This window comes from Sciurus carolinensis, chromosome 15, assembly GCF_902686445.1.
Source record: "Sciurus carolinensis chromosome 15, mSciCar1.2, whole genome shotgun sequence".
NCBI classification, from domain to species: Eukaryota; Metazoa; Chordata; class Mammalia; order Rodentia; family Sciuridae; genus Sciurus; species Sciurus carolinensis.
Window position 1 is genome coordinate 67620132 of NC_062227.1, and position 25669 is coordinate 67645800.

Below are 25669 nucleotides of genomic sequence, written 5' to 3' on the forward strand. Positions count from 1 at the left end.
GCCCAAGGGAGATTGTCCAACCCCCCCACGTGATGACACAATGAGAAGGTGCTATCTACAAACCAGGTAATAGGCCCTGACCAGAGACTGAATCTGTCAGGGTCTTGGTCACAGACTTCCCAGTCTCCAGAACCTTGAGAAATAAATTTTTGTTTATAAGCCATCTAGTCTCTGCTAATTTGTTATAGCAGCCCAAGCAGATTAAGACAATGTCCAAAGATTTGTTCCCATGAAACAGGCAAGCCTAAACATCAGCAGAATCCCCTAGGACCCTGCTCTGCTTATCTTTACAACCCAGGACCTCAAGGAGCTGTGCCTGCAGAGCAGAAGATAGGGGAAGCAGTATCCTGTCTTTCAGAGAACCTCTTCCTCTTCCAGACTCATGCTCTGATCTGAAAGCTCCAAATTCCATCTAACTGTGTGTGTTTGCTTCTTGTGTCTTCATAGGTGGACTTTCAGAATTGATGGGTAACAGGCATCCTGAGGGTTAGTCCTACCTCTTGTAAAGCTTCACCTCAACTCTCAGAACCAGCATGGTACAGGGCTGGCATCCCAGGGACCTGTGTTCCAGAGGAGACTCCTCCTTTTGAGAGGTAGCACCAAAAAGGATTCACATTTTTAATGGCAACCACTGTCTGCTTACTATCTCTAACCTATAGAGCAGCAAAGTGTCACGCACCTTTGTAGGTTTAGGCACAGATAGGTGTGTGTGTGTGTGTGTGTGTGTGTGTGTGTGATATTTTGATTCCAAGCATTCTCCTCAGCTAGTCCTGCATTACTGAGCTTCTTCCTTTTCCTACCCCTGAAAGCAGTTTCCCAAAGCACCACGGTTCTTCCTCCCTTGACTGTTCTGCCCAACTTGCCATCTCCAGAAGCATCTATCTGCATATATGAATCTTTTGGATCTCACTATCTACTGTGAGGAGGGTATTGGAGACAAAGACCTATGGGATACATGAAAGAGTCACTCATGGGAAGGGTGATCTGAAGTCAGGCTCAGCCTATGGAAGAGTCTATCTTCTGCTTTGTAGAAACATCTACAGGGTTCCATGCATGATGGATGTTCAATAACACTGTCAGGCTAACTAGCAGTGATTTCTAGTGGGTACCCATAAAACGTCACTACAGAGACCTAAAATTTCAGACATTGAGCTTCCATTTTTCCAAAGTGGGAGAGGCATGTAATAAATATCTTCAGACCCACAATGTGATATGACACTAGCTATTAAGGCCCAAGAAACCAATATCCATGAAACAGTTCCTTATCCATTAATAATAGTCAAAATGACATATTCCACTGCTGTGCTGTGCTGCAAATCTGTATGCTTTATTTAGGGATAATAAATAAATGAGCATGAGCCAGGTCTACTTCTAGTGTCAAGTAGTAAGATCTTCATGACCATCCATTGAAACAGGAAATCTCTGTTCTGATCAAAGCCTTCCTTTTCTGGCATTGATTTAAACTTTCTGGAGTTACAAACCATGCTGAGAAAGTGATGAGGGGTACCGCCCCTCTTCCTCCAAGGGGGTAGAAATACACACACAAAAAAAATAAACACTTATGCACAGAGAGAAGTGTGTCTATGATTTCCTGGAGTCCAGACGCTGAAGCCTGTTCACGAACGAAGCCCTACTTGAAGAAGTGGCCCAGCCAGTGTTCACATGCTTTGATGGGCCAGATTCTCCAGTGCAATGTTGAGCAGCAAGGTTCTAGCAGAGGGGTCCATATGTGCTTCCATACAGGCACAGATGATAATATTTTAGGCTTTGTGGGTCATTCGGTCTGCTACTACTATTCAACTCTGCCCCTATAGCAGAAAGCAGCTGCAGATAATATATAAACAAATGGACAGGCTTGTATCCCAATAAAACTTTATAAAAACAGGACAGGGGCTAAGAAGATCTTAGGCTATAGTAATAACATACTAACAGTTATCGTTTTAAAGCTAGCACAAGGAGCAGCCCAGTGATAGAACATTTGCCCAGCACATGTGTGAGGCCTTGCACAGCAAAATAAAAATAAAGCGAGCACAAGGAATACAATAGCAAATCATAAAACCCCACTCAACTGTGTTTTTAGAGGTTCACATTTATTTTTACCACAAGTTTATCATATTCACTTTGCTATTTTCTTAACCAGAAAATCCACTTATTACATTTTTTCCTACTGAACAATTTGTTATGAACAAGCCATTGTTCCCTTTTCTGGCCAACACAATGAGGGTTAGAATAATTCCACATTATAAACATTTCCTGAAAGACCCTTTGTGGCCTCGTTTCTAACTCACAGCACCGTTCTATTAATTGACAGCTGACCGCAAACCAGATGAAAAAGCAGAACATTCTTTCATGTTCCCAGGGGCCCACTTCTCTTCTGGATGCTGCTGTCCTTGCTTGAGCAAGCCTGGCAGCTGTCACACTCAAGCCAGTCACTACATGGGCCTTGTTTCCCTGGAGACTTGTTTGCACCAAATTAGGGCCCACGAATGCTCTCTCTGGCCTCTTTCTTCCTTCGTGGTGAAAGGTCAGAGGCTTGACCACCAGGCAGCTTCCTGGGTGGCTCTGCCCAGTCCCTTCCTGCTTCGTGACGGGGCTGACAACCCCTCTGACCTCAGCCGACTGCAGGGTGAAGTGACTCACGTGGTTCTCCTCCCAATGGTCCTGCATTTTCAAGTCCAGACCTGGCCAGGTGCCAGGCAAGCCTCCTCCATGGGAAGGGTTTTCGACTACCCCATGTGGGTTTGCTGAGCGATTGGAAAAACTATTTTCTTTTCAACTCATGCACACCCTACAGGAAAGCCAGCTCTCACTCGAAATGACTCGGGTCGATGCCATGTGTCTAGCTGTTTTCACTGGTTTCTCAATTCCAGCCTCACCCACTTCCATATTTAACAAATTTCAGGATAGTTGGCTGCTGTTTAAAAACCCATGGTCGCAGCCACCGGGGGAAGCAGGACAGCAGTTGGACAGGTTAGAGAGAGAAGTTCCATGCCATCCAGCAGTTCCACTTCTGATACCCAAAGAATCAGAAGCAGGATCTTGAAGAGATACTGAAACACCTACATTTGTGGCAGCATTATTTGTAATAGCTTAAACATGAAAAAAAAAAAAAAAAAAGATCACAGACGGATGAATGGATAAGCAAAATGTGGTCTATCTCTACAATGATGCACCCAGCCTTAAAAAGGAAGGAAACTCTGATATGTGCCACCCCATGGGTGAATCTTGAGGTCATTACTCTAATTAAATAACCCAGTCACAGGAGGACAGATACTGTGCAATGCATGGGCATAAGGTGGTCAGTGGAGCCAAAACTCGCAGGGCTGGGATGAGGCTCCGAGGTAGAGCATTTGCCTAGCGTGCTCAGGAGGCCCTGCCTTTGATCCTCAGCAACACACACACAGAGAAAGCAGACTGGTGGCCACCAGAGGCTGAGGGGCAGTGGGGTTGGGGGAGGGTTAACAGGCACTGAGTTCAAGTTCTGCCAGAAGAGGAATTCTGGGGCTGGGTGGCAACAACAGTTTTACGTTATTTAACACCAGTGAACTTCACACCCAACTTGATAACATACGTGCATTTTATCACAATAAATATAAACAGGTAAAAATAAATAATAATAAAGAGGGGAGCCCTATAGTAAGTAACCTTTAGTAAGTACCTAGGTGTTCAAAAGGCACAAAGCTTCAAACTCTGCAAAGCACAAGTGACGCTCATCATTCTGTGTGAAAGTCAAAGTCAAATCATCAGCTAACTTCTAGAAAATCTTGTGCAACTAACCTGAGAGGAGTTATGAGCAAGTGAATGCCAGGGAGTGGTAAAAGGGACACCCATCGCCAACTCTCCCCATGGCAAGAGGAAACCATCCATTTCTTTGATCTGGTAGAAAGGGCTTCGTGGGCTCTGGTGTTTTTTGTGGGCTTACTGTTTGTGTATGAGAAAGTATTTGGAAATGTAGGATATTCACAGTAGCATTTTTTATCCAAAAGGTAAGTTTTCACAAACAGGCAAAGGGATTATTCATCTTGTGCCTACCCAGTAACCCTGGGGGTTCCGAGGGAATAACAGTGACAATAACGTGAGGCTGTAGGTCATGTGTACTTTAAACTGTCATCTCCAAAGAGGGCGATGAAACTTGATTTCTCCAGGGAATGCACAAAGTGCATTTCAGTGCAGTTTTTAAAGACTCCAATGACCTTTAGATATTCACAATGGACTTGCAAAAGAGGCATGTATTCACCTACTCACCCAAGCGATTAGCAATTTATGTAAGGCAAATCACAAGGAGCCTATTTCATTCATTTTATTCCCTCTGTTCCTCACAAGTGGACACAAGGACCAAAAGCGTTGGTGATACTGAAGATTTTCATACTAGCCAGGGAGGCTAGGTTAAGATGATTTTCTAATTCACCTGCAGAGGTGACAGTATGGGTTGTGCTACAGAAGGGAAATGCAAAGCATCTCGGGTAAAACCTCCTTAAGCAACGAAGTTAGCCCGGCTCACTAGCACTCTCACCAGACTGCACACCAGCCCGTGCCAGCTGGGCATCCAGGCCTGCCACTCTCACTGACTGGGACAGCTGGGAGCTTCTATGCTAGAAAACATTCATCTCTCTTCTACTAGACCCTGAAACTTGTAGTTCAGAAGTCAAAAAGTTGCTTTTTTCAAAGCAGATTTTGAAAGTTCTTACAAGACTTCATTTTAAATGTGTAGATACATTTGTACCTTCAGACACGGCTGGGTTTATGTGATGTCAATCTCCCGTCAAAACAAGACTGCAGACCACCACCCTTGACTGCACTCACAAGCCCGGCTCTTCCAAGGATGCTGGGACGGCAGCGCTTCCAATGAGCACCTCCTCTCAAGAGCCACTTTCATTTCAACGCACCCTGCTAGTCTCAATCAGTGCAACGTAATCATCTGATACGAAGGTCTTAGGAGGGAAGGCTCCGGGAGGTGACTGCACCCCAAAAGCGGGCTCCTTGTGATGGGAATTAGTGCCCTTATAAAATAGGCTCTCCCACCACACAAGGGTGGGGGTACTCTCTGTGAACCAGTCAACAAATCTGCCCTGATCCTGGTCTTCTACCCTCCAGAACTGTGAGAGAGAAGTTCTCACTGTTCATAAGCCACCTAGTCTATGATATTTTGTTAAAGCAGTTCAAAGGGATAAGACAGACTTTTAAATTCTCAATCCAACTAGGCTTTCTCTTGTTCTTGTCTTTTTCCTAATTTCCTTTTTATTTTAAACAGTCCCAGAAAACTATCTGGGAGATCTGCTATGCCAACATGAAACAGAACGTGGAAAGCTGAGCAGTCACTTACTAGCAAGAAGTAGGCCCCTCTGTGCCTCCCTCTACCAGCTGCTGTGTGACCTCCCCTGATTCAAGCTCCTTGCTGCCTGGGGCCTCTGCTCCTGCTGCAGAGAGCATCTCTCCACCTCTGTGGCCTGGACACTCTGGCTGAGAGGCTGAGATAGGGGAAAGGTGGAGACAGAGACGCAGCCTCACCGGGCACATGCCTCTTCTGCTCCGCAGCCGTGTAATTCCTTCAGGAATGCTGGCTGGAGCAAAAGCCCCGTGAGTGAGCACTGCAGCTGCCACCTCAAGGGTGTGCAAATACCTGGCACCAAGGGCAGCTCAGTACATTCTGGAAAACTCACAGTCACTGTGAGAGAAGCACCAGGCATGGAAGTATTAGTGTTGCCCTCCTCTCCTCCAACAGTAAGAAAGCCAGACACGCAGCGCACGACATCCAGAAGCACTAAACAGCCTAAAGAACTTCGCCTGCCCAGGATCAAGGCTCTGGCCCTGCAGTTCCACTAGTCTGGATTTAAATCTCAACTCTCTTACCAATTAGCTACACAGTCTTATGCAATCACTTAACCTCACCAAGTACCAGTTTCAGGGATAATCTCCTTACCTCAAAATATTGCTTTGAGGATTAAATAGAGGTAACTGACAAGGTGTCCAGCCTGCATGTGCATATACTAGATGCACTAGCTGCTCAGAAAACATTGGTTTTCTTTCCTTCTACTTACAGTCTAACTTAACTACCAGGAGCAACTGTGATATGGCCAACAAGAAAACTAGACGTTCAGAAATAAATAAAAAGAAATTACTGGAGAAAAAAACATAAGACAGAGCTACTGCACTGACATTTAAAAGGGGCTGGGATGTAGCTCACTGGGAGAGCACAACCCCAGCATAGGTAAGGCCCTGAGTTCCATCCCCAGCACCAAGATAGATGGGTAGATAGATAGATAGATAGATAAATAAATACAAAAATATATCTATAAAAGGGCAGCAAGGCTTTAACACAGAGATAAATTAGGACTCTGCAAAATGTGCTATTTCCATTTGCATGGGGTGTGCTTTTGTGGCCAACTTGAAATCTTCTTTGCATAATGTTGGAACACTAGGGCTCCGCTCTGAAAATGGTTCAGAGCTGGTGAAAGTGGCAAAAGCCTCTCCCAGTTCAGTAAAAAAAATCCCCCTAAGTGTTCCGGAATCTATTAATTATGCAGAGATGGTTTTGAATCAGTGGAAAATATAAGCATTGCACATTCTGCCCTGAGGCTAACTCTCAATCACTACCATGTCATGGTGTAAACATTTCTTTTTCTTAAAACACACCTCAGGGGGAGAAGCCCACAGGTGATGTGATGTTTAACTTAAAACTAACATTTGTCCTGTATAACCAATTATAACAAATATATATATATATATATATACACACACACACACACATATACGCACACATATTACATATATATATACATATACATACATATATATATTAAAAAAGAAACAAAAAAATACCTGACATTCAAACACCGACAACACTTGAGATTACCACCAGGGTTTCTCATGGAAGTCTCAAATTTCACAAGCCCAAACAGACCCTCAGATTCCCCACACCTGCTCTTTCCACGCTCCTTCCCTGCAACCCCATACTTCCAGTGGCTCCGGTCAAACCCTCAGAATCTCTCACACCTCACATTCGACTTACCCCTCCGCTCCACCTTAAATGTTTCTGGAACCCCACCTCTTCCCTACCCCACCGCCCCCACCTGGCCCAGGCCACGCCTCCTCCTCTCACTGGGAATATGGCAGCACTGTGGTCTGGCTGCCTGTCCATCCCGGTGTCTCCCTACAGCTTCCTTCCTGGACAGTCACCAGAGTTGTCACGACCAAAGTCAGACCCCACTCCCTCCCTCCAGCCCTGCAGAGGCCACTCACCTCACAGGAAGCAAACACCACTGGTTCATCCAGGCTCAAGGCTGCGCCTCCCCCGCTGGCCTCCCTTGCTGGCCAGCTCCCAAGACCAGGCCTTCCTACCCACTCTTCCCTCTGCCTGAACTCTCTTCTCTCAGATACTGATGCGTCTTTCTTCTTCCCCTCCTTCAAGTCTGGGCCCCAATGGCACTTTCTTTTGAAGGCCTTCCCTGTGACCTCCTTACAAATGCTAATGTCTCCCATTACCATTACCATTTCCTCTCCCCTTCCTTTGGTTACTTTTCTCCAGACACATACCATTTCTAACCCTCTATGTTATCTCAAGCTGTTTTCTCCAGAACATCAGCCCTGTGGGTTTTGCTCAGTGCTACATCCCCAGCATCTAGAACTGTGCCTGGCACACAGCAGACACTTGAATTAAAAACTGTCTCTTTGTGTCAAAATGAACCCAATTTTTATATTCAACTGTAATGTACAAACAAAACCTGCCTCTGGGTTTCTCTTGCATCAGCCAACTGAAACCCAGAGAGGTGTCAGGAAGCGCGAGCTCTATGAAGTCTGTCCTGTCTCTCTCTCTCTGTGTCTTTCTCTGTCCCACCATACCAGTTAAGTTTCTAGGTTGCTCAATATTTTTGCAAGAAATAGTGTTTCCACCATCTTTCTAAATACTCATAATTACATTATATGTCTGAATAATTCCGTATACTAGGAGAGAAGCTCTAACTATATATATCCCCAACACCACCAGAGAAAAGAAAAAGGAAAAAAATAAAGTAATACCCCTTTGGTTACCATCACCTTCCCCAAATAAAATTGGTAACAGAAGAGCAAGCAGCATGCACTCACTCTCCATACACAGTGACCTGGACTGCTCATGACCTAGACTGGACAGTCACCTTCCTAAGGAGTAACTGAAGAGATGCACGGAGAGAACTGTATGTGGGTCCTGCTGAGGAACCAGGGATTAGCACCACGGGAAAGCCCCTACCAACCCACTGGCCTGAGGGGACCAAATGGGCACTGTCGCCAGAATCAGTAAAAGCTGGTAGCCATGGATGAGGGCCTCCCAGCAGGCGCTAACAAGGAGATGGGAAATGGGCACAGGCAGAGAGGGCCTGGGAGGTGGGCAGGAGCTGGACTCTCTGACCTCTCTCTTCTCCTCCTCGTCCTCCAATCCCTACCAGAAGTCAAGGCCAACCTCAAGCCAGAGGGCTACCCCACTCCACACCTTATAACCTAAGTAGTCATCCCTTGGCATCCAGACACCAAACTCCAAGGGTGCTCAAGTCCCTTATCTAAAATGTCATAATATTTGTATGTGACCTACACACATCCTCCTGTATACTTTAAATCATCTCTATATAGCTTCTAAAATCTAATACAAGGTAAACATGTTGTTATTCTGTACTGTTCAGGAAATGAAGAAAAAAGTCTGCAAATGTACAGATACAATATTTTTCTTTTTCTTTTCTCTCTCTTTTTTTTTTTTTTTTTTTTTGCAGTGCTGGGGATCAAACCCAGGGTCTTGTGCTTGCAAGGCAAGCACTCTACAGACTGAGCTATCTCCCAAACCCCAGATACAATATTTTTCTAGTATTTTTTTTTTTTTTCAGTCAGAGGTCAAATGAACTGTGGATGCAGACCCTGAGGACATGGAGGACTTACTGTATTGAGACTCCTGTTCGAGGCGAATGGGCTGTGGTACCCAACATATAAAAATTGAGTTCCAATTCTATGTGGTATGGCCAGAGAGTTTCCTTTTCAAAAAACTCTCCATTTTTGCTGCCTCAAAGATGACCCTGAGGGATTTCTCTGGACCCATGATGACTGGATTGAGAACTTGGATCCCTTTTCTAAAGTTAAGTCAAATGTGTCCTAAGTGAGCAATTACAGGGAATACCTACCAGGCGGTCAGTGCCATTTGTACCCATTCCTTCCAACAGATACACACAAAAGAGGTATCAATTGCTGATCTGAAGTAACTGCCCCAAAGTCACTACCCACCTGACACCGACATTTGCAGTTTTCCAGAATATGTAGAAAGAAGTTTTAGAATTTAACCCAAATTGGAAACTCTCAAACCTTGGTTTCAGATATCAGAAACAAAATGAATCTCTCCTCCATCAATTAATTTGGAAGTAAGCAATGGTGTGGAAAGAAACTTTGTCCAATAAGTTTGAGGACCACCTGGTTTTTGGATTGACCTAACAGGTATTCTGACCTCAAATAATTCTCACTTTCTCAGCACTCAGTGTCCCTATCACTAAGGTGTCTAAGTATGCCTCTGCATCCAAACCTGCCACAGATATAGAGGTGCCTGAGCTAACACATCCTTCCTGCCTCTTTTAGAGGCCCTTTCCTTCCTGCTTTCTAACTGGATTTTGCAGTAATACAGCAGTGTTGAAAGTGTGAGTGAGTCAGACCCATCTGGAATCAAATGGAGGACCTTCCACTGACAGGCAGTTTAAACTTGGGCAAGTTATGTAACCTTGTTGTGGCTGCATGCCCCTCATCTGTAAACACTAAGAAAACACTACTTCATACAGTCATGGGAGATGAAATGAGAAAATACATGCAAAGCCCACAGCACACTGTCTGCGGCAGAACCACCAGAGCACAGAATGCTGCCAATATTACAACCCTCATCATTTCTCCTAAGTGCCTCTAAATGAAAGTGGTGAGAGAACAAAACTTCATTAAGCATCTTCTAGAATTCCATATCCTTAAAATAATTCTTCCCCTGTCTTGAAATTTTGAGTTAAAAATAACTCAAATGGCTATTATGATTACCACCAAATTTTGAGAACAGCTCTAATCACTAATAAAATGCCAAGTCCCCAAAGGCAAACTCAAGCTATCTGTACTGGATCAGCACATAAGAAACATGTACCGAGGGAATCTTGGGGAAAAGAGAATGTCAGTTTGTACCATTTTCTATGAAAAGATATATTCTTGACAGCAAAGTAAACCTACCTGTGACTGCTACCTAAAAACGGAGGTTGAAAAATATAGTATACAACTTTATAGTTTACCCAAAAGGCTTCTTCAAGCTCGGGGACCTGATGAGCTAATCAAGGCTCCCAGCAGCACTTGCGCTGGCAGCATCTCACCCTTAGGCCATGAGGCCCCCAGATCCAGGAAGCCCCATCTGGGTGGGGATGCGTGCTCTGACAGCTAGCACAGCACCAGCTATACAGAAACGCCAGATCACCCTGTTGGCTTTGATACACGATTGACTGTCGCCAATCGAATCAGAGAGCGATGGCCAGAACACCACCTGTGGCACCAGCTACATGCCCCAAACCTTTCTCTGGATGGGCATGGTGGCCCACACCTGTAGTCCCAGCCACTCAGGAGGCTGAGGCAGAGGGATCACAAGTTTCAGGCCAACTTAGCAAGACCCTGACTCAAAATAAAAAGGGCTGGAGGTGTAGCTCAGTTGGTAGGGTAGTTCAATCCCCAACAGCACAAAAAGAAAAAAAAAAATCTATTTCTGCCTGGTCCCAAGACTGATATTCACTTTATTTTTCCTTTGAAATGGGGTCTCACTATGTTGCTCAGGATGTTCCTGACTCATGATCCTCCCTCCTCTGCCTTCTGAGTAGCTGGGATTACAGGCATGGCCATCATGCCTGGCTGATAACCACAATTCTAAGAAATTTCTCATGATCCAACTCTGGTTGGTGCAAACTACCGACTGAGGCTTACATTTCCGACCTATCAGGAACAGACAGGCTTTAGACTCATCCCTCCTTCCCAGTCACCTCTTCCTATCAAGATTTTAATCAAACTTTCAACCAAGTGACAAAAGCCTCTACTCTGTACAAACACTGTTATCTGTGACACAGTCCCTATCAGGTACAGGGATCCATGAATGTTGACCAGAGGAGGAAGGAAAAGGGGAGCAGACACCCCGGCTGAGCTGCCCCAGCTTCAAGGGAGAGTGGAAGAGCTGGCTTTGTTGCCTGTGCTCTGGAGCACATCTCATTCACCCACTTCACAGACGAGGAACCTACCTGAATGTCCCTCAGAGAAAGTTTCAGAGCTAGGATTTAAATGGAGACAGCATAATCCAGACTGTCCAGACACTCCAATTTACCTAGTAGAATTTTTTAAAAGCAAGCATTAATGTTTCATTTACAGATGAGAAAATTAAACCCAATTGGTTAGATGAACAGTAAGAAGTTACATGGTACCAGAGCTAGTGCCTTTAGCTGGTCACCACCTTAGAATGCTAGCCACTAAGGACCCCCATCTATTATTACATGACTATAATAAGCTTATTCCACAAGCAGCCATCTCTCCAGCCACAGCTTAGAAGTCCCATTGAAAAGGCAACAGCAACATCTGCCCAGCACCTTGTGATTTATAAAAACAATTTTATCTCAAATATCCTCCCTGTGACATGCAGAAGGCAGATAACATCACCTGCTGTCAAAGGCCAGGGTGTTCTTGGTGACAGGCAGTCCAGAGCTGGCTTCAGCAGCACATCACATCACAAACAAAACACCCAGGAACCAAGGAGGGCAGCGATGGCAATTTTCAAAGGCCATGGCTTCCGGAAACAGTGGTTCCAAAGGAAGAAATTTCAAAATTATTATTTTCTCCTCCAAACTGGAGACATAAGGACATAGGACATAAGTAAAGGCAATATTTATCAATTCTCAAGGGACTCACCCACTTGAGGAGAAAGCTTCCGCCTTCGTTTTCTCTCCCTCACTAGTGCTTTTTAAAAACCCCTGGGCAGTAAAAGGAGAAAGCGTTTGCTGATTAGCATTGTGTCTGCCATGGGCACACTGATGGGTTTGTCAAATGGCCTCGGAGTGCTGGTAACTAATGCTTTTGTATTCCTTGCTGGAATGACTCCACGGCCATAAACTGATCTGTGTATATCACTGAAAGATGAGACAGAGTCCTCAGCTGAACATTTCCCCCAAAACTCAAAAGAACATCTAGATCTCAGTCTCCAGACAGACCTGATTTATATCCTTGCTCAGCAGCAATGGCCCCTTGCAGAGGGCTCAGCCTGGGCTGCCCGCTACAATCACCTGGAGGCTTTAAGATCCGCATGCCCTGCTTCCGCTTCCAGAGCCTCGGACTGGATTGGGGTGCAGCCTGGACATCAGGACTTTTGAGGGTCCACCAGATGACGCTACTGGGAATGCAAGGTGGAGACCCAAGGGCATAGAAAGTAAGGCACACACCTGCTTCCTCCCATAAAAGAGTGTTGCACAGGTGCTAAAAGACCATGAATAGTTTCACAATTAAGACTTCCTCAGTAACACAGGCTTCAAATTTTCAGATACAATCTGTTCACTGTATAACTGAGAAGTCCTTCTTATTTTCCTGGTTCCCCTGACTTAACTACCTTCACCTGGAAATCGAGATGAATAAAAAATATTGATTTTAGAAGTGACAGTATCTACACAGCACTTTGTTACTCACAAATATAGAAGAGTTAGTGTCACCCTGAACCATTGTCAGAATTGTGGAAAAGGTAAATGCATCCATTCTTGTTGCTGCTGTAACAAATTAAAACAAACTTAGCCACTTAACATGAATTCATTACCTTCCAGGTCTGGAGGCTAGATGTCTGAAATCAGTCTCCCCAGGCCAAATTCAAGGCGTAGGCAGAGCTGGTTCCTCGCGGAGGCTCTGAAGGGAGGATCATGGTGTTCCCTATCTGTTTTTGTGTTTTGGGGTCCCCTGCACTCCTTGGCCAGTGGGCCCTTCCTGGTGTTCCTTCGCCCCCTCGCTTCTGTCACTTTCTTACTAACTCTCTCCTACCTCCCTCTTACGAAGACCCTGGTGATCGCATTGGGCCCACCCTGAGACCCCAGGTTAAACTCACCATTCCTAGGACCCAGGGATTAGGACAAGAACATCTTCTGGGGCATTTTGCATCCTACCATGTCACCACCACTGTTGCTATGCCCATTCCCCTCGTCCTAGAGGTCCATTTTCTAATTACAGAAACTCTGGCTCAGGGTTGCATGACATGCCCAGGTCCCATGTCGAGGACAGGGACAAACCTGAACTTCATCTCATAACTCCAAGCCCCACTTGCTTTCCACCACTGTTACCAGCTCCTGATAAGATGATATTTGTGTGATGTCCTTCTCTTCCAAGTTTCTACCATGCTGTGAACAAGAAGTGTTTTCAGTCTGATTCAATTATTATCTCCTCCTCAGTCAATACATGCCAAAGGTGCACCCAGGGGCAGCAAAGCCTTCTCTGTAGCCCCACAGAGCCAATAAGCCCAAGGGGACAGCATGTCATCCCACAGATGCATTCATAGTCATCGGAGATCTGTCTTGCAAGAAAATGCACAGGGAAAAGAGCAAGTTCTTGCCGCTAAGAACGGGAATGATCTGAACTCACCACGACACACTCATCCACTGCAAAGGTCTCAAGGAAAAGTTTATACTAGGTCAGGTTCACATCCTCCGCACGTAACACAACCTGCACAATCACATAGGGAACCATCTCCTCGGTGATCTTTCATGGTTTGTTTTTATCTTTCTCCCAACTGAGAGAACCAAAGAGGAGAGCGGGTGGCATTTAGAGTCTCCGTCAGTCATCTCCGGAACAGGGTACTATTTTAGTGGGGTAATCAGGAGGCAGCGAATACCGTCTTCTCCATAAAGGACATTCGACGTGACGGCGATGCCTCTCTTGATAACTTGGGGTTTCATTTCTCTCCTTTCACTAGCACATCAGGGCATCAGGGAGGACAGAACCCAGTGCTGAATCACAGCCACTTTGACAATGGGAGAAAGTAAACAAGCCAAACAAATCTCACTGCCAAGCTTCTTCTCTGCCGTGTTCAGTCTGACGTGAAAACAGAGTGGGGGGAGGGGGTGGGCAGGGGTGCAATCAATGCCACATCAGAAGGCAACTGGCAGAAGAGCAAGTTGCACAATTTTTCCGGATGTTGGATAAAGGGACTCTTTCCCAAAAACTCTAAATAACAGCAAATAGGGTTCATAAATGTCATGTAGAAGAATATGCACCAGAATATTGTATTTTAAATAGGCTAATGGTAGTGAGGAGGAGGGGGGCGCTGGCATGCATTGTGTGCTTATGACAATCCATGCCCTGCTGCCACTTCGTAAGCAATCATGACCAGCGTGTGGGATGATTCCAAGGGGCAGCAGGACTCCCTGACAGCTAAGAGACAGCGTGTGCACCGACTCAGGAAAGTACACCAAGGCGTTTGCAAAGCTTTTCCATGAGGGTAACAACATCAGGAATTCTGGCTTAGCAGGAGTCAAACATAAAAATGTAATCAAATTAGGATGTTCTAGTCCTTGAAATTCATTATTACGACAATATCACAGCCTCAAAACTAACCTGTCTGGGGCTGGGGAGATAGCTCAGTTGGTAGAGTGCTTGCCTTGCAAGTACAAGACCCTGAGTTCAATCCCCAGCACTGCAAAAAACAAAACAAAAGAAAACCTGTCTTACAAAAAAGAAAGAACACCTGCTAAACACTCATATGACCCCCTGGATCTTCCCCCACATGCAGGTATTGAAGTAGCCCTGGGTTCTGCAATAACTCACTGCCATCTTGGACCAGTAACTCAACTTCTCTGGGTGCCCGGGTTCACACCCATAAGGTGAGAGGGCTGGACACAATGACCTTCCAAGGTCTTTTTCCAATCCTAACTCTAAATGCGTCCAAAAAATCCATTAACAAAATTCACTGACCAATTTCTATCTGAAATTAGATTCTGATTGAGTCAGTGTGTAAAGCCACTACGGTGAAGACAATACTCAAGACTTTCAAAAACTAAGACTTTGCTCGACTGTGGCAAAGAAACGTTACTGTAAGATTTACATAGGTGTAAAAGTATTTGGAAACTGAGATTCTTCACTAATCAATTTGAATTTAAATAATAAGCCTGCAAAGATCTATCTTAAAAATAATAATAAATGCTGGAGAACACAGATAAATTGGAAAAAAGCAGAGTGAAATGCACAGCAGGGCCCCTCCCCTGGAAGAGCTGCAAAGCCTGGAGAACCCAAGGGTTTACCCTCCTGACCCAGTGGGGACTTGTCTATGGAGAGGACTCTCCATCCATGCTACCTCCCATGCACAGAGGCTCCCAAAGACAGGCTACGAGGGGATTAGGGCTGCAGACAAAAATAAGAAGCCAATCCCACAGTGTCCTGGCTATACTGCTTCTGCTACCAACAGTCCAAGAAGCCTGCCAGGTCACTCTGATCCAGGGATGGCCATTCCTTGGAACTAGAACCTGGAGCAACTTTAGGGGATTTGCTACACCTTCCTCCTGCTGTCCTTACTGGTTCCACATAAGGACCAAGAGTGTAGAGCAATCTTTGCACCCTTGAGGAGGATGTGCAACGTTAGCTACAGAAAACACAAAGTGGAGTCACAGAGCTGCTGACTTCTCTTGGGATTTAGTTCCCTGAATGGCTGGCTCCATGTGACAAATGTGTTTGCTTAAGTGGAAGAGCCCAGGAAAAAAAGTGACAGGAAAATTGAGGACTTGCTATAAAACCCATCTTCAAATAGCCATAATTATCACAATAGTGTCACCGAAGCATTATTTACAAACACCCTTATGCGTACTCCTTCCTCCTAGCAATGCTCATGTAGATACAGTGCTGTTATTCAGGACAACATTTTAAATTAATTATGTAGTAAAACAAGGAGAAACCAGTCAAAACTCGGGAATGAATATAATTAAAATAGATGCAGGAGAACTGGCACAAAGGAGAATCTGACTTTTTACCTTTGTGTTGATAATTCCTACTTATCGGTTGTAACACACACCAGGTTTTAAATACTGTCATCGTTTCCCCCAACACTGTAAGAAGGACAAAATGTAGAAACGTTTCTATTCTGTAGCTGATAAAATTGAGACCCAAGAAAATTAAATGATTTGTCCGAAGTCACATCACTACAAACACGCAGGTCATCAAATTGCTTATCTCAATACTGCTCCAGAAAACCACACACTGAATCCACATGATTTCATTTTCATAAAACTAAAAAAAAACAATATTGTATTAAAAACTGTCAAATATTTTGCCTGGGATTTGCTTTTGAACCCTTAGGGCCTCAGAACACTCTGGCTTGAATCCTAGAAAATGAAGTAAATTTTCAATAGTCACAAAAATGGCATTTTCTCTACAACAGGCAAGAGAATGTTCCCCACAGTCTGTTGTTATTGCTGTAATGTTTCTCCTAACCTACTGGTACTTCTTTTAAATGACCAACCCTTCTGTTTCATGGCTGCATTCTGGTCACTGGGGACACAAAAGTAGCAAATAACTCCACGCTGGATCCAAGTCTTCCAGGTCTGGCCAGCCACCAGACTACGGGCCTTTGTTCATTCTGATTTTGGATGATTGTCTGTCACGGAACACCTTTCAGCCTGAGCCTTGTGAATCAAGAGTCATTTAACATAAATTTGTCATGGAAGTGTATAAACATCTACATTCAAGAGTATTTTCCAAAATGATGCATTTGCTCTCTGATTATAAAGAATCAGACAATTAAAACAATAGCTGCAGCCACAAAGAACACCTCTAGTCAATGCAGAGGTAGTGGGGATGCGTTCAGCTGAATTCATGGATCTTCTCTGCTACTGAATGTCTTGAAATGAACGAGTGGCCAGCCCTGCCAGAGACTGGGGAGGCAAGTGTCTACTAGCCAGAATCACAAAGGGAAGCCCCTCTCCAGCCACACGCACGCCCACCCAGGCACCTATTTCCAGAACCTGCCCTAACCTAGCACAGACTTCTAGGTAGTTTTGGAAGAGTCCTCTGGGATTCCTCCAGGTCCCCACTAACTGCTGGCTGAGCTGTGACACCTGCCCAGGGCTCCTCTGCACCCCTGTCCTTTCTTGAATCCTTAGAACTCTAGGTCTGAAGCTCATCAGTGTCCTGCCAGTCCCTGCTGCCCCTGATCCACCTGTACCCCTTAACAGTAGGGCAAGGAGGCTGTCCCTGAGAGCTGGCCACCTGTGGACACATCCCCCTTGGCATCTCCCTAGACTTCCCATCGTAGCCCATGACTCGAGGTCACCCATGTCCTCGCTGCTCTACCAGCTCAGGACGCCTACGAGCAAGCCTACGGCACTCCTTCCTTGGCCGTGGGAACAAGACCAGCAGCTCCTTAGCAGACTTTCTGCATCACAGGCTTTGCTCTTATTAAGTCTCTGCTCCAGCCTAAACCCCCTGATCCACGGGGACAACCGGAAAGAGGCTGTCCTCATAGGCCCCGGGTGCTCCCTTGAGGCCTGCCAGCCGCCCGCGCCTGTTCACTGCCCTACAGACATCATGATGCAGCACATTTCCCGGAGACGAGAAAGCCCAGATCCTGCTTTAATAAGAAAAGTGTGTTAAGTTCAGTTGGCAACACTGGTGCAAAACCAGGACAAAACTCAGGGTCTCCTGGCTTCTTTCCTACTGGGTGAGTCACATCTGGGAGACTCCGCTTTTCTCATTCACTGGGTGAAGTCAGCCCTGTCTAACCACAGGCCCATCCATGTCCTGCTGCCACAACTCCTGTTATAGACAAGTGCTGGCGGCTCCCTCTGCTTCCTACCCGTCGTCACCACCATTCAGAAGCCACCACACACTCCTTCCACCCGGCAGAACAGGACAGCAGGCGCATCTGCTCAAACTCCCACCTCAGTACTTCTGATAAAACCAATTGTTGCAAACAAAATGGGAAGGCCTTCCGTACTTCCCACCGGTGCCATCGACGCTCTTGGTTTCAGGCTTAGTTGACTTAAGTAAAATAGGCAATGGAGCATGCAAGGGATGTTCAGCAAATCCACACCCTACGCTGCTTCAGAAGTGCTGCGTGCTTGCGCACACCTGTTCCCAGGGGTTGACAGCACGTGCATCAGACAGCCGCACAGCTCTGGGGAGAGCCAGGCTGTGCTCTGTCCAGGGGGCACGTGCTGCCTGGAGAATGACTGTGGTGTAAACGGGTATCGAACAATGTGCGGGGCATGGTTTGCATCTCCCAAAAGGACAGGTTGAAATCCTGACCTCCAGTATTTCAGAATGTGGCCTTATTTGGAAACAGGATTGCTGCAGATATAATTAGTTAAGATGAGGTCATCCCCTCTTCCAGCATGATGGGTGTCCTTAAAAACAGAAGAGACACACAGGGAGGTGGCCCTGGGACCACAGAGACAGACAGCAGAGGGGTGTACCTCTGAGCCAGGGACACCAAGGACTGCTGCCCTAGGAAATGGGTAAGTGGGAAACAAACAACTAAGGAATCAGGGAAAACAAAACAACAACAAAATATTCAGAAGCAGCTCCAAAGAGGAAAAAGAAAACTCGTGACACTCAGGGTCATCTTTCACAGCAGCAGCCACCTAGCCGGTAGATCTGGAAAGAGGAAGGCCAGGCCCTGAGTCTCCCAAGTCTTCCTTCCCCAAGAGGCTGCTCATTCTAATTCAGGTCCCAAGTGGAGAAGGGGCAGGGTGGGCCTAGGGAAGGGGGCGTCTTCCTCCCTGTTACGCAGGCCTCCTCCCTGCCTCCCCTCCCTCGTCTCCTGAGCTCCTGGGAATGCAGGCAGCGGGTCCATCTCTCACTTAACCTTTGCCACTATGTGTGCAGTAGGGAAGGGGTGAGAATTATCACCCGCACTTTACGCTCAGGAAGCAAGCTCGAGTGTGTCAGGGACTGGCCACAGAGCAGGTGCCCATCCCCAGAAGGTTGGTGGACAAAGTAGGAGCAAGAAGATTTTTTTTTTTTTTTAATAGTTGGCAGCGGGTGGGGGCCAGGAGGTGACTAAGAAATAGCCTTAAATGTTATCTCTAGAAGCTTTTTCAGTCTTCAGGTAACTTTGATATGGACACCATCTACCCATTCTCCTACCAACCTTATAATGGGGAAGCATCTTTGAAGAAAAAACTGAGCACATTTTCCTGTAACACTCTGGATTTTACACTCTCTCTTATCCGGTGCCTCCTTGTGGCCCATTCGTGACCCCCACAATGCACGGGGTCCTGTTTTTCTGAAGCTAGACTAAGAAAGGGTTTGATAGGGTGGAGCATGGAACAGCCTGCACTAAGGACATCTGAGGATGGGAGGAATCTTTCCTGGGAACAACTAGGATAAGGCCTTCTTTTGCTTTGTGATACTGGGGGTTGACTCCAGGGCCTTGTGCACGCTGGGCAAGTGCTCCACCAATGAGCTCCTTCCCCTACTTGCTTATTTATTCACTGCAGTACTGGGAACTGAACCCAAGGACTCATGCATACTATGCAAATCAGTCTTCCATCAAGTCACACTTCCAGCCCTTTTTGAGACAGGGTCTCACTAAGTTGGCTAGTTTGGCTCCCAATTTGTGAGTCTCCTGACTCAGCTTCCAGAGGAGCTGGGATCATAGGAGCATGCCACCACACCTGGCTGATAAGGGTTTGAAAGAAGGCAGAGCCAGAGAACAATTGGCAGTGTCCCAGGAAAGGGCAGGATCACAGGATTAAGCTGAGAAACACAGGTGATTAGAAAGCTGGGTGGAGAACTTGGCTCTAAGAACACCCAGTCACTAATCACCAAGAGAACCCGACTTCCTCCTTCCTGCCCCTCAAAACACCCTGACACCAAATGCGTAGGCTTCGTCACAACCAACGCTTCACTCCCGGGCATCAGCTGGGTATTCAAAGATTCAATTCAAACATGCATGAACTACCCACCCTTGGTGTGGACTCCACAGGTTGAACACTCAGGTCCACACAACTGCCCTCTTATCCGAGGCCACCACAGGTCCCAGGCCTCCCACACTTCTGACTAGCTGTAAATCGTGGTTCCCAACACCCGCTGCTTAGGTTCCATAATTTGCTAAAGAATGGCTCACAGAGGTCAGGAACAGGTTACTTACTATTACCAATTTATTATAAAGGGTGACCTAGAAGAGCCAAGTGGAAGAGACGCGTAGGGCGAGGTATGGGAGAGAGGGGCACACAGCTCCCCTGCCCTTTCAGGACACCACCCTCCCAGCACCCACACGTGTTCACCACCCGGAAGCTCTCAAACCCCATCAACTAGGGTTTTATGGAGGTCACATTATGTAGAATGGAGATTGAACCCATTGGCCATTGGTCACTGACTCAGTCTTCAACCCCTCTTCCCTCTGGGGAGGTCCCCAGGGTGGAATTCAAAGTCCCAAAGCTCTAATAACATGGATGGTTCCTCTGGTGACCAGCTCTGTCCTGAAGCTGTCTCAAAGTTCACCAACAGCCACCTCACAGGGGAAGGAAAGGGGAAATGTTGGGGAACAAGGTTCAGCCAATAACATTGTCATATCGTGTGCATGTATAAATCTGCCACTGTGTATAAAGTGCCAATAAAAAATAAGGGTGAGCATAAGCTCAGGTATAGATAAAAGGAGTTTATTATGAATAGCAAAAGATGCTCCTCGCACCCCTATCCCTTAGGAAATCACAAGGGTTTTCGGGGTTCCATGTCAGGTACTAGGGGATGAAGACCAAATACACATGTCTTATTATGTCACAAAACCATACCCTAAAACCTACAGCCAGGTTTCCAGCACACGTACCCACATCTACCATTAACTATTCTGAGAAACTACATCTACGAAATGCCATCCCACATTTTGTCAGCTTGAAAATATTAAACACCACTGAAAAAATTTAAGGTTTCTTTTTCAGATTTAAATGTCTACTTATTTCAAAATGAATTAGTAGTTCTCTGGGTTTCGTAATGTTTAATTCATTAATGATAACTACAGCTCGAGAATTTGAAAGGAAATTGCTTCCAGGATAAAATTAAATGCGAAACGCTAAGCAGTGATTCATGGCTGCTCCTATCTAAATTACTAATCCATGTGACAAACCTGGTTGGCAGCACAAAAAAGCAATACTACTTCCCCCCATTGCCTTTAGATACTTTGCTGAATTGTTTTGCAAACTGCCTAAACTCAAGTCCTAGATAATCCCCTGCTAGCAGCCTCCATTCCGTTGTGGAATTTAGTGCTTCGTCTCTATTGCTGCAAAGAGACTCATAATGTGCTGACACTTGGTGCCACAGAAAAGAGTTTTCTCAATGTTAGAGCCTCCATGTGCAGCTCAACGGTGTAGGCAAAAATTGCTGCGATATCTGTGCCAATCCCCAAAGAAACCTACATAAAACCTTCGAAAAACTCTAGGAAAATGGTAATGTTCTCTTAATTTTCAAGGAAGGCTAGCCAGCTGGGGTTCAATTATGTATCTCTCTGTTTGATCGATGTAACCATGCTTCCAAAAAATAGTAGAACATTTCCTAAATGTCTCCAAGCCCTGGTGATGCAGTTCTAAAATTTCTCAGGTCTGGGCCTGCCACCACCTGGCTTCACACACTGCACCAAGGGAGGAGTATTCTTGACGCCGACCCCCTCCTCCCAGAGCTCAGTGGACTCCTGTGCACAGACCCCACCTCACTGGTCCTCACAAAAGCCCTGTAAACCAGGTTCCATCCATCCTGTCTACTGCTGCTAATAAGTCAGTGGGGGGGGGGGGGGGCGGCTCTCAGGAGTGCCACTCTGCCAGGTGCTTAACATACCACAGCTGACTCCTTCAGTCTCCAGACAACTCCAGGAGGGCACACTCATCGGGTCCACATTATAGACCAGGGACCAGCAGCAAAGACGGTCAAAACCCTTGCCCAAGGAACAGAGCAGGCAGAACCAGGATCCGTGCTTTCCACTGTGATGCCACACCACCGCTTCAAATGTTCTAGTGATTCCTCATATCACCAGCCAGGCCCAGAACCACCCACCCCACCCCACCCCCGCAGGGTCTGTGAGTCCTTCGGTGACTGTGTCATTTCCAGCCTTATCTGAAGCATGGCCCAACTTCCCCCACCCCCCACTTCCCAAACTATTAGCACATGCCTCTGCCTTCCCCACCCGCCAGGTCCTCACTGGTCCCCATGGGTGTCTCCTCCTTCTGTGTGCTCCTGGAGTGTGACGTTCATGCGGGTATCAACCTGCTGACGTCGGGGGTAACTTGGGGGCTGTGGCCTTTTCTGAGGCAACAGCTCTGGCTTTTCTGCCAGCTGCCCTCCATCCCCACTTCTGACCAGGGGCACAGTGAGATGGTCCACTTCTTGGCACTAAGAATTCATTACAGCAAATCAGTGAAACTTAAAGCAAGAGTAAAAACAGAAATCAGACATCGGGACTTGTCCTAAAATGAACTCAGCTCCCTTATGAATGGGGTGGGAAATGGAAAGGTGTTTATGTGGACTTCTCAAGGCTCTGCCAGGTATTTTCCCCCCACCAAGCCTCAACCAAGCGAGCGGTAATACCTAGATGCTTGCTGGTTCCTGGGCTTGGGAAGTGAGCCTGTACTGAATTTAAATCGACAAGAGATGATTCTCAGAGTGGGAACTCAGAGGTACAAATGCATTACAAAAGCAAAGAGACAACAAACTGCATCTTCAACTAGACTGGTTTTTATTGTTCCCTGAGGGGAAGAGAAGCAGGAAAGGGAGCCAAGAGACATTTGAAAATATTTGGGATTTTTTTTTTCATTTTAAGGAGACAGTGCCCACCGTCCATGCAGCTAATAGCTGCAGGGGCGAACCACCACCAGGCTGGAGTCTCCATAGCCTCAGTCTCACCAGTCAGGGTCACATTTCTGACCATGAGTTCAGCATCAAAGAGACCCAGATATCATCAGCAATGCAGCAGGAAGAACAACCATAACAACTGAATTTATAGTAATGGCTTAAAATGTAAAATACCACTACTAAATCCCATACAGGGGCCACAGATATCCAGTGCACACTAATTCTACAAGGAACCCCTTTGCACTGTAAAAATACATAAAACGCATAATACAGCTCCCCTATTATGTGGATTGAAACAAACTAATACACTAGCTACAACAAACACAGTAAATCAACTTTGCTCACCTCTTCAGAATTTATTGGGCCTCCTAGAGGCGATGTAGATGCCAGCTTCTCCTTGCCAAGGCTGTCCAAGGTGACTCCTGGTCACACATGCAGCAGAGTTTTCTGTCACTCCTTAGACCAGCACACACGTGCAGAACGAGCCACAGAATGCCGAGGCTGGCCCTCGAGGGTTGCTGGAGGCTTACGACACACACCTGGGCGGGGGCAGAGCATTTCTGCCTGGGAAAACCATTTCTGAAATATTCTCCGATATTTCCTTCCTCCAGTGTTCTCAGTCTCGAGAGCAGCTACACAGGTAGGTCCACCCAACTGCCCCTCAGCTGGCCCTGCAGGGCACTTGCTGCATGGAGCATCTGGCTAGGCCACCAGAGGCCACTAGATCAAGTATGGGCTCTAGAAGGAACCTCAAAATTTACAATAAATGTAAGAAAAACATAAATTAGTATTTTGCCTTGTAGTTATAAGCAGCAAAGATGGAGAGCAGAAGGACTAGGTAGGAAAATCAAGGACAGTTGTGACAAAGGCAACTTCAAGAAAAGAACAGCAACATCCACAAACCTCCCATGTGCTGGAAAATGGAATTGATAACAAACTGCCTACACTTGAGGTTCTCAGGGTTCCCACGTTAATGATTAAACAGAATAACTAGGGTGGGGATATAGCTCAATTGGTACAGTGCTTGCCTAGCATGCACAAGGTCCTGGGTTCAATCCCCAGCACCACCACAAAAAAAGGAAAAAAAAAAAAACAGAATAAAAAAAGAATTCACTGTATGAATGCATTTTGAGGTTCTCAGGAAAGATGTTTGGAGCATTCTAACACCTTGCAGGAAATCTTGTGTGTTCTATGAATTTTCTAAGTTCACCATTTTTTTTTTTTTTTTTTTTTTTTAATAAGATGAGCTAAAGTCAGGCCTAATCTCAACTATTTCAAAGATCACCAAAAGGTGTAATGGGCCTTCTTGTAGGCATACTTTCAGGTAGCTAAAGTGTCATTTGTCTCAGGTAAGATCCATCTTCTGGGATACAGAAAAATGATTTCAACTTCCTATCAAATGTGGCCCACGGAGGCACTGGGCTCCTCACCCTGACTCTATCACTGGAGGAAACCAAACGAGAGACAGCTGGAGGTGATCAGAGACTCAATGCACAAAGTCACACAGACCATGTTCCTATTTGTTTAGGTCTACTTTACACTGACACTTCAGTGAAGGGTGTAGCAAAGTTTAGCACCAAGGACTCTCATGAGAAGAATACTCTGGAATGTACACGCTCACACATGCATACACACATGCTCTCAGGTACATGTTGATCTACACGCGTGCACACACATCCACACCAGGAAGCAGATCATCAGTCACAACCTCAGCCACTTAACCCTGACCACCTCTGCTTCCACATTTCCATGAACTTGGCACAACAATGACATAAAGACAAAACGAGATCGCTCATGGGCAGATGTCCTTTCTACAGGAAACCATGAGTGTAACCATGTCATTAGAATTTTCGAGAAGCATTTGAATTTCCTGATAAAGGCTACACATTAGACCCTGAAATCGATCCATGGAGGGAAAGATAGGCAGTAACCAACTCACAAGTATCCTGTTATTCCTACAGAGGTATTCCCATCTCTTCCAAACCTCACCCTCTTTTGCAAAGAAATAATTTGGAAATATGGAAATATTATTTTACTGTACCCATATTTATCACTAATCCCCTGCTTTTAGGATTATAAAGAGGCTGTGGTGGGGGTGGGGCACGGAAAGAACAGCAGGAAGTCTTAGGTAGTCAAATTCCAAGGCAGCTGGGAGGTGGCCTACCCCCTCCAAAGAGAAACAGGCTTTGCAGGAGACTACTTTTCTGCGGGTGGGATTTATTTATTATTGTGAGTTCACACGAGCAACGCATTTGTGTAAATCTCCACGTCTGAAACATTTCCCATCTTCATCTCCCACGTGGCTTTTTTTAAACTCTGGGTTCCTGCCTGCTTTGGTTTTCTCCCACCCCAGGAAGAAAGGGGGGGACTACGCCTGTCACCTCACCCCCCTGCTGTCTGTCCCTACAGAAAAGGCTCCAAATCCCTGCCAACTCAGTGACTCAAAGCCCACTACAGTGTTTGCATCTTGGCCCAAATTCCACCCCTTTTGGTTTAGCAGCAAGACATTTTTTTCTCTCCTACTTGAAGACAGGGAGAGAAGCACAAGAGTTCTTTTAAGGTAAACCAAGAAAGAAAAAGAACCAAGTCCTGTTTTCCTACCGTGGTTTGTAGATCTCACCTCTTCGGGTCCAAGAAAAAAGTGAAGCCCATGGAAGGGGCCAGCTTCAGTCCAAGTCAAAAAGCCTGGGGGGAATGGCCGCCGCCTCCTCTCAGTGCCCGGCCTCCTCCGAAGGCCCCTGACTCCTTTCCCCACAGCCCCGGTCCCCAAGTCCTGGTAGCGCCCCTCTGCGGGGATAAAGTTCCAGTCTGTCCCGTTGGTCAGAGCCCACAGCCCATCCTGGTGCCCTTCTCCCAAGACCCCGCA

The 25669-nt window shown here is 46.1% G+C and overlaps 1 protein-coding gene across 3 annotated transcripts in view; it reads right to left on the reverse strand.

The window, feature by feature from the left end:
- Positions 1–25669, reverse strand: part of Rnf152 (ring finger protein 152) — a 97684-nt gene that overhangs the window by 23483 nt on the left and 48532 nt on the right. The window contains exons 1-2 of one of the 3 annotated variants that reach the window (XM_047526582.1): positions 11665–11798; positions 11253–11335 (exon numbers count right to left, since the gene is read on the reverse strand). The exons of the other annotated variants lie outside the window; for them this stretch is intronic. The gene's annotated coding sequence lies outside the window, so the exon portion shown is untranslated. Of the gene's footprint in view, positions 1–11252; positions 11336–11664; positions 11799–25669 lie in introns of those variants that run through there. 3 annotated transcript variants of the gene reach the window in all.